The following is a 10,957-nucleotide window of genomic DNA, read 5'->3' as shown; positions in this document are numbered from 1 at the left end:
TGTTGATTATAGAAGGAAACTGTGTCCTAGTAATCTAGGTTGAGAATGTCCCCAAGAGGAGCTCATAAGGATTGTCATGTTAAACCCTGCAGGTGGACTTAGTCCGACATGATGATGAAGTTGAGTGGTACTACTCTTGGAGCTAGATATTAATTAAGTGAGTTGTCAGTAACTTACTTAATTAGTGGACATTTGTTATCTTAAACACAGGGAGACTAACACACTCATAATAAGAAGGAGCCCAAAAATGTAATTTGGGATTGGTGTGGTAGTTCAATAATAATTCTCTAGTGGAATGAATTATTATTGATAAAATTAAGTTGTGTGTTCGGGGCGAACACGGGATGCTTAATTTTATCGGGAGACCAAAACCAATTCCTCCTCTCGGTCCCTATCGTAGCCTCTTAATTATAGAGTACTATACCCACCTATACCCACCTTCTTACCCATCCTATAGGGGCCGGCCAAGCTAGCTTGGAGACCAAGCTAGGGCCGACCATGGGTATGTTCATGGGTGAATTCATGTGGCCGTCCCTATTAAAATAAAAAGGAATTTTAATTTTAAAATTTTTCTTATGTGGATAATATAATTTAAAATAGAGTTTAAAAATTTAAATCCTTCCTTTTATAAGATTCTACAAAAGATTAAGAGAAGAGTTATAATCTCTTTCCTTATTTGTAGATTAAAAGGTTGATTTTAATTTTGGTAAAAACTTTCCTTTTAATTATATTCATGATTTAAAAGAAAGTTTAAAAATTAAAAATTCTCTTTTATTAGTTTCTACAAAAGATTAAGAAAAGATTTAATATCTTTCCTTATTTGTAGATTGAAAGGAGATTTTAATTTTAGAGATAACTTTCCTTTTTGGAAATTATCCACATGTTTAAAAGAAAGATTTTAATTTATAAAATTTCTTTTTATTAACCAATCATGAAGGGATTAAAATTATTGGAGAAATTTTTATAAATTTCTAGAAACAAATTAGGAAGTTTTAATTTTTGTTTTAATTAAAACTCTCCTTGTTTTGGGGAGAAGAGTGGCCGGCCATTATAATTTGAAAAGAGAAAATTATTTTAATTAAATAAATTTTCCTTTTCAATGACAAAAGAATTAAGGAAGTTTTTATTAAATTTTCCTTATTTGCCAAGACCAAGGATTATAAAAGAGGGGGTAGAGGAGGCTTCAATGCTAACGACTCTATTCTATTTTTCCTCTCTTTTCTCCTTGGGTGTGGCCGGTCCTTTCTTTCCTCTCCTCTCCTTTGTGTGGCCGAAACCTTCTCATGGTGGAGATAGCTTTGGTGGCCGGATCTAAGAAGGAGAAGAAGGAGAGAAAAGAAGACTCTTTTCTAGCATCCCTTGGAGCATGGTGGTGGTGGTCGAACCTCTTCATCCTAGGAGAAGTTTTGATGGCCGAAACTTGTAAGGAAGAAGAAGGTGCTTGGTGGTTCTCATCTCGGAAGATCGTTGCCCACACAACGTCCGAGGTTAGAAGAGGAATACGGTAGAAGATCAAGAGGTCTTTCTAAAAGGTATAACTAGTAATTTTTGTTTCCGCATCATACTAGTTATTTTTGGAAATAATACTAAATACAAGAGGCATACGATTCTAGAGTTTCGAATTTGTTTTCGATATAGTGTTCTTTTGTTTTTCTTTCCCTTGTGATTTGATTGTTCTTTTCGGTTAACCTAAAGTTATTTTAGGAAATTAAATATTAGCTTTCCATAAAAGGTTTTGTCTAGTCGGTGGTGGTTGCTCCCATATCCAAGAAGGCCATGTGCCTCGCCACGTCAGTACTGGGAACCAATTATGGAAATTAATATTTAATGGAATTAATAACTTAAGGTGATTTGGGTCGAACGTGTTAAGTTCCGCAGGAGACCCAAGTCAAAACCTAAAAGAACGAATAGATTAAGTTTTGGATCAAACGTGTTAAGTTCCGCAGGCGATTCAAAATTTAATTTAAAAGAACACATGGTAGCTAGGAAGAGGTTCAAACCTTTGTACAAAATTTTGCAGTGGAACCTCTAGGTTTTCCGAGTAGCAACCAACAATTGGTATCAGAGCTAGGGTTTTGCCTCTGTGTATTTGGTATTAGTTTAATTATGCACATGTCATACATAATTTAGGCAGGTTAATAGTAGGATGTGCTAACTTTGTGGATGCAGGATCCAACTATTATGGCTTTTAATTATTATGTGTGTGATTGGACCCTTGGACATGTCAAGGGCATTTATATGTGTGTGCATGATTGTATTAAAATACAGCAGGAGCTGTATTTAGTTTTATTAGGATTTTATTTTTGATCTAGATATATGTACATTCCTTTTATGGAATATAGGATCAAAATGTAAAATTCTATTTATGTCGCGGATCGAATCTTGCAAAGCGTGGAACTTTCTAAGGACCAGAGGCGCAGCGGAACTAGGAGCAAGATGGAGGCGACAGCTAGACCCGGTGGCGGTGGCCAAATATGGCAGCAGCTTGGGATGACAACACACGGAGGACAACTAGAGATAAAAGCCATAATAGTTGAAAATTAGATTTTCTATTTATTGCTTTTATATTGTGCTGTGTGTGCATGTTAGTTTACAAGTTTAGTAGGCTAGCATAGTTTAAAATTCCTCATTTATAAATAACTAAGTGGGAGAGGGATTTTTAAGTAAATCCCATGGTCTCCATTACTGGTTTGTAAGTGATGCAAACAAGCTTGCGTTGGCTCGATTGCCTTCCTCCATAACGGATGAGCTTGTTTGCAGATCACTAGAACAGGCTTCCATTTTGGATGACTATAGGAAGTTAATTAAGAGCGTGTGATCTTCCCCAACGGAAGGGGCATAATCTTATTAATGGACTTAGTGTCAAGTAATGGTATACACTTAGACACATCTAATAGTATCCTCCCCATCGGAGTCACTGCTATTATTTGTGTGACCAAATGAAACCAACTATTAATTTGTCATAAAACTAGGTTGACAAGATAATAAAATTAAAGGGTTAAAACCCCTCTTACAAATGATTGATTTTGTATACGTCCACACTAACGTGGCATACAAAATTAACGGTGTTTGAGATAATTTTATTTGTCATAAAGTTACGTTGACAAGATAGTTAATGGGTAAAACCCTCCTCTTACAAATGTTGATTTTGTTTACGCCCACACTAACGTGGCATGCAAAATTCACGGTGTTTTGAGGTGTTGGTAAATTTAAATAGTATTGTTAGAGGAATCAATATTATTTTAAATTTAGAGTCTTGACCAAATATTTGATTAAAGATAGACCAACTATTAATTTTATTCGTCATAAAGTAAGGTTGACGAGATAATAAAATTAAATGATAAAATTTCCTCTTTGAATTTGTATACGTCCACACTAACGTGACATACAAAATTCATGGGGATTTTTAAGGAGTTGGTCTTAACCAAATATTTTTGTGATTCTTAGGATGATGGTCAATCCCCAGCTGATATACTTTAGGATAGACTTAGTGGTCCCAATAATAAATGATTGGAAATAGGATTTGGACATTAAGGTAGACTGTCCTCTTAGAACTAAGAACAATTTAGGTGTATTTAATTCATTAGTTGAAACATGTCTAGTGGTGTTATCTACCAGAACCTGGAGTGTAGATACATGAATCATTGCAGGGTTCCAGGAAACCCGACAACTAAATGAAAATAAAAACACCGTCCACATGGGCATTATTGCAAAAATAGCAATTGTTGCAGTGGGAGAGGTTTATTCTCTAATAGGAATAAAATATGGATTATTAGAAATTGTCTTTACATACTAAGTTTAGAAAGAACCTGATTTCAGTTTCTAAACTATTATAGAATAGATATTGTGTCTATTTTGATAACAAAGTTGTTATCAAGAAAAATAGGGAAGTTATCTATTCTGGTATGTTGGTTGAAAATTTATAATCCAATAACTCCCACGATGCAACAAATAGAAATTAGTAACACATCTTCTAACTTTAAGAGAAAGCAACCTTCGGAAATGAACCAATTATATCTTTGGCATCTAAAGCTAGGTTATATTAACTTAAGTAGGATTCATTGGTAGCTGATGAACTTTTGGGTTCATTAGCAGTGGAAATCTTTCCAACCTACGAGTCTTACTTAGAAGGAAAAATAACCAAGAAGCTTTTAAGTCTAAGGGGTATGGAGTCAAAGATATATTGGAATTGGTTCATTCTGATTTGTGTGATCCTATGAGCATCCAGGCAAGAGGTTGTTTCAAATATTTCATCTATTTTATAGACAACTATTTGAGTTACGGATATATTTACTTGATGTGCCGCAAGTCTAAGTGCTTTGATTAGTTCAAAGAGTACGAGGCTGAAGTGGAGAAACGACAAAGTAAAAGTATCAAGACACTACGGTAAGATCGTAGTGGCAAGTACCTCTTGGGAGAATTTAGGAGTCATTTATCAGAAGTAAGGATTCAATCCAAACTAACTGCACCTGGTACACCCAACATAATGGTGTAGGAAAAGGAAGGTATAGGACTCTTATGGAAATAAGTAGATTGATGAGTTATTAAGAATATTATCAAAATCATTTTAAGGATATACTCTGGAAACAGGAGTGAATATAGTACCTTCTAAAGTCAGAACTCTCTACTCATATAGAATTGCTGAATAGGCGTAAGCCTATTTCGAAGCATATTCGGATACGAGAAGTCCAGCACATATGCAGAAGAGAGACAATGATAAGTTGAACAGGAATTCACTTGTTTGTGGGTTATCCTAGTAAAATGAAAGTAGGTTTATAGTCTTAAAAATCAGAAGATCATTGTTAGTATCAATGACCAATTTTTAGAAAAGGACTATGTAATAAACCAAGTGCCCATAAGTAAATTTGTTCTTACGGAAATAATAAAAGACATGTCTAATCTAGTACCAACTGTACAAGATGAGATAAATCATAGAAGAGATAAACTGCAACTTTTTTCTTCAATCGGACTCCAATCTAGTACCAACTGTACAAGATGAGATAAATCATAGAAGAGATAAAAGACATGTCTTACGGAAATTTGTTCTTAAGTCAATTGTTCAGTTGTTTGACTTATCAACTGCAACTTTTTTCTTCAATCGGACTCCAATTGTATAATGTGATAAAAAATTATTTATTCAATTTATCTTTAGATTAACATAAAAGAGATAAATCATAGATGACTACTAATCATTAATGATCAAGACATAATCGAATACGTCAAGTTTTGACTCTATAATCTAATATGATAATACTCATAGCTCAACCATCGTATCATACCAAGGGGACTCTAATTATATAAGCTTTGAAGCGTGGAGGATAAGTTTGTTCTACAACAATAATGACGAGCAAATCCTTTTAGAGCCAAGTATTGCTCGAGTGACAAATGTCATTGAAAAAAAAAATGAAAGAAGTTTCATTACGTGGATGAACTAAAAACCCTAAGATCGATCTCGTTCCATCAAAAACTCAACTCTTATAGATTCACTAATAACAAGCTTATCAGAGAAAAAACAAAAAAAAAAAGAAGAGAAAAGGTTTATCATAATTATTTATATTAGAATAAATGTTTTCTATGTCTATTTCGGCCATTAAATATCAAGTACAAATAATAGAATATAAAAATAATATTATTAATCAAAACTAACATCATATTTTAGGAAAGATATCTGATACTACTCATATGATTTTTAATGTGTTATTATTTTCAATTTACCATATTTAGCATGAAATTTTTTCACCGTACCAACGAATTGTGATATTTTTTGAATAATTCTATAAAAAAGCTCAGATAAGAACATAGTCTCCCACAATGCAATGTATCCATTTATGCGGAGGTGACACGCTCCTCAACTCTCGCTATATGATTATGTCTGATTTTCACTATAGTAATGCTCTGTCATCAAATTTAATTATTTTTATATTGTAACAGTGCCCTATTAGAATTACAAAACCCTAAACCTCTTTCCCTCTAAAAAATCCAAACATTTCGAACCCCCTTCGAACTCACTCATTTCCTTCGATGTCGTGACTATTTAGAGCCTTCTTTCATTATCTTTGTCGATCAACTCCATTGGTGTTGCATCACCTCGCCGAGTCTGCCTACTGTCATTCATCTGCAATGTTTTCTCCCATGTACGTGCCTTAAACATCTTGTCATTCCATCCAAATGCTACAATTTCGTAGCAGATAAGTTATTGTAACAACTATGAAACCATAACTGCTATAGCGTTCTTGTTTGTGGTCCTATCACATTGTAGTAGCTACTATTTCCTAACTGCGACAACGTTCTTATAGGACCATAAATAAGAATATTGTAGTAACTATGATTTCATAGTTGATACAACAGTTTAGGCAAACTACTTTGTAGGAGCTACGGTTTCATAACTACTACAACATTCTGGTCTAACCAAGTTGTAGAAGCTACGATTACGTAGCTGCTACAACAGTCTTAGACCAGCACGTTGTAGATCTACGATACCGGAGCTGCTACAACGTGCTTAGACCAAAACGTTGTAGTCTAACCATGTTGTAGTAGCTACGATTTTATAGCTGCTATAACATTCTAGTCTATCCATGTTGTAACAGCTATGATTGCATAGCTGCTATAACACTCTTAGACCAGCACGTTGTAGTGGTTACGAAAAAAAAGCTGCTATAATGTTTTGGTTAGTATGTCCATTTGCAATGCGGTTAGAGAAAATTACTTTGGGAAGAATTATTGGAATACTTTCAATTTTAAATTCTTTAAATTGCAATGCTTAATCAATATCTTTAATTCCTGACAACTTGCACAATATATAAAATATATTATTGTTTAAGTTACATATTGCTATGTATTATTTAAAATAGATTGGTAATTCAAAGCAGAACCTCTACTCTTCTTAACAAGCTTGAATATGTGTGTTATAACAAGACAGTTGAGAACTTCAGATAATTGAAGAATCTAACATTCCCCAGCATTGGAAGAAAATAACAATGAGGGGTAGCTATACATTCCATAAGTAGTAAATGATCGAAAGACAAAAATTGGGATGGAATTCTCATCAATAGAAGATGCATTTTCGTTCTATAACTAATATGTACGAGAAGCTAGATTTAGCATAATGATAAACAATAGCAAGAAAAATAAGTGAACAAATGAAGTTGTGTGAAAAATATTTATATGCTTTAAAAAGGGCATACAAATCAAATACGGTGGAATAAACATGCAAAAGATAATCAACGGACAAGTGTTAGAGCACGTGGCAAAGTTAGAATTGACTGTTTGTCAAAGATTTCACTTGTCAAGGAACAAACTGGACCTAATTAGGTTGTCACTAACTTCATGGAAAGTCATAATCATCCACTCACGACTCCTTCAAAGATGCATTTGCTATGCTCACATCATAATGTTTCGATAGCAAAGAAAACTTTGACTCAATAGTTTTTAGAAGTCAATCTGTCAACTTGTCAACAAATGCAATTATTAAAGATAGAGTATGGAGAACCTGAGTGAGTAGGTTGCATCGAAAGAGATATTATAAATTTTAAGAAATGACTAAGGGATGAACAAAAGATATTGATGTTGAAACACTGATTGAATTATTTGCATAAGAGAAAAAGAAGAATTCAACTTTTTTTTCTTTGATTACAAGACTGATTTAGATAATAAATTTAGTAGGTATTTTTGGACGGACCATGTATCAAGGACTGTATACAAAAGTCGGTGATATAGTTGTATTTGATATGACATATAACACTAACAAATATGGGTTGATTTTTATACCATTTATAGGAGTTAATCATTATGATCAGATAATTATTTTTGTTGTGGTTTTTTAAGCGATGAGAAAATTAAGTTTTTTGTTTGGTTGTTTAACAAGTTCATAAAAGTCATGTCTAAAGGTACACCAAACATTATCATCACTAATCAGGATCCTGCTATGATGAAAGTCATTTGCCAAATTTTTTTCTCAGACAGTGCATCAATATTTTTTGTAGCACATATTTAATAAATTCTCAGATAAATTGAACCCGTTGATATTTTGTGACTACTATCAAAACACAAAGGATGTCATTGACAAGTCTACAACACCTAATGAATTTGAGAAATCATGGGAATAAGTTATCGAGTGTGCTAACTTGGAGAAAAATAATTGGTTATCATTGATGTACAAATTGTGACACAAGTGGGTGCTAGCATATTTTAGTCATGTATTTGGTGTTCGAATGTCAAGTAGTCATAGATCCGAAGACTCACATTCATTTTTCAAAAGGTATGTCACAAATAAAAACTCATCGATGGATTTTATTACTGTTGGAACTCCAAGGTTGTTTTGATGTGATCAAACAAGTTAAGTTAGGTCATGTTTGGTTTAACCCATGTGTCTAAGTGTGCAGGAGCTTAGGAGCACAGGAAGTTGAGCAGAAAATGCGGCTAGCGAGAAGGACGGCACGGGAGAGAGTCAATGGGCTCGGTACATCCGAGGGATGAGGTTCCACGGAAGAGTACACCGGTGGACGAGAAGAACGTACGCGACGTTCGAAGGACGAGAAGCCGAGGAGGAAGGCTACTCGAGGAGAAGGCCAGAAATTGGGTTCGGGTGAGCCCTATTTCGGATGGCTGAGATCACCCAAGCAAGCGGAGCCGGAGTGGAAGACCCGGACCGAGGTGAGCAGAACCGGAGCAGAGGGCCCAGATTGAAAAAGTCAACTATGTTGACTTTTATGGGTATGGGTACCCGGAACCTCAATCTTATCAAATTCGACGTGTCCGTTGATCGACGCGTCGGGGATAAAATTCTATCCCACTCCAAGCGCCCCAGAACCCTTCCAGGTGCCCAGAATAGTGCTATAAATATAGCTCTGATTTTTGTAGTTCAGACAACAACTTGTGATTTTGTTCTTTCTATTCTACTATTGTGTGCAAGCTATTAACGTTGTAAGAGGCTACTTCGTCCGAAAGAGATCTTCAGAAAAGTGTGCTTCATTTTCCTTGGATTAGCAATCTCCTGATTGCAAACCAAGTAATTCTCCTTGTGTCTTTGTCCTTGTAATTAGTCTCTTTTTTATTATTACAAGTGTTCTTAATTAAGCTATAAAGTCGAGAAAGGGTTGAGTTTATTTTTGCAGGACAATTCACCCCTCCCCTCTTGCCGGCTATCAAGGGACCAACAATTACCCATTTCAATAGAGCACTGAGACACCAAAGATACAATAAGTTAGTTGCTGACCATATTGATATGAATGAGCATCTCAGGATTAAGACAAATTGGACAATGTGGTTAAGCTATACACGAAAAAATGCGTGGAGTTTACAAGTAAAATGATCGAGAGTCATGGTTATTATATACAACAAACATCTATAGGAGTTAAGTTAGTAGTTACCATGTGAATTTTCAATGTTCTTCCTCCAAACCAAGGGTTCTCATGAATGGAAAATAAATGGACTACATATCCTTTAGCTGTAGGAAATTTGAGTTTGATGGCATTCCATGTAGGCATATGTTAGCTTTATTTGTATCAACCAAGTGTTTCATAAGTATATACTCAAACAATGGACGCGAGATGTAAAGGTTGGAGCAATATATGCTTTAGGGAAGCAAAGTTTCATCGATGATCCACAAATATTTTTTTATGTCAAGACATTCGAGGTTATCCTATAAAGCTTCAGTATTAATTGATGGTACACCATTGACTAATAAGGGGACAAACTTCTTGAATAATCAATTCGATTGTATCAATAGTAAAATTCAAGAGATATAAACATTAATAGAAAATGCAACAATGAAAATCAAAGAAAGAAATCCTTGTTATTCTTGATCCTTCTTCAGTAGGAACAAAAGGATGTGGAAAGAGATTGAAATCATCAAAGGAGAAGTCAACCTAAAAGTCCGACTATGTCGTGGATGCAACCATTGGGTGTGTCACATCACCAACACAACTATCCAATTTTTCAACAAAGGTATGTGTTGATTAATTCTACATTTATATTATATTTTTGTCTACAAATCAAATAATTTTATAAATATGATGATGTGTCGATTGCCAGATCAACTATAGGTAATCATCATAACAACGTTGACGATATATATGATGAAGATTTAACATTTATAGTTAGTACTATCAAATTTTAATTTTATTAAATTATAATGGTTGAATAAGAAATTGAAATTAACAATTCTCTTTATTGTTGAAGGTTCTAACAACATGTGCTTCGATGAATAAAGGTTTAGCAAATAGTCACAACTTGTTTGGAGCTGTATTAGTCTAGTACCTACATATTCTCTATTATACTGGAGTCTATACATTTACCAGGGAGATGCCCCAAATAGTTGCATTATGCCCAGTGTGACTATGTTCAATTAACTATAATCTATTAGAATTATTTCCTAATGTCAATTGACTAAGTTGTTTGGATAATCATTTATGTATAGTGGTTATGATTTACTATTTAAATATTTTCAGTTTGTACAAGAATGCGAACTACATTGTAGCAGCTATGAAACCAGCTATGGTTTCATAGCTACTACAACTCCAAACTTGTGTTGTAGCAGCTACAGACCCGTAGCTACTATAATGTATCTGTAGAAAGCTAAGAACCATGTTTTAGTAGCTATGATTTCATAGCTGCTACAACCTCAAACTTATGTTGTAGTATCTCCAGACTCATAGTTGCAATAACGTATTTGTATAAGGTTAAGAACCACATTATAGCAACTATGATTTCATAGCTACTATAACCTCAAGCTTGTGTTATAGCAGCTACAAACTCGTAGCTGCTACAATGTGTTTGTACAAGGCTAAAATCCATGTTATAACAACTACAATTTGGTAGTAGATACAGTTTTGTAGCTACTAAAACCTCAAACTTGTGTTATAACAACTATGGACCTATAGCTATTACAACACATTTGTACAAGGCTAAGAACCACATTGAAGCAGCTATGGTTTCATAGCTGTTACAACCTCAAACT

The sequence above is a fragment of the Zingiber officinale genome, chromosome 1B, assembly GCF_018446385.1.
Source record: "Zingiber officinale cultivar Zhangliang chromosome 1B, Zo_v1.1, whole genome shotgun sequence".
Taxonomy (NCBI): domain Eukaryota; kingdom Viridiplantae; phylum Streptophyta; class Magnoliopsida; order Zingiberales; family Zingiberaceae; genus Zingiber; species Zingiber officinale.
Note: the sequence above shows the minus strand (reverse complement) of the source record.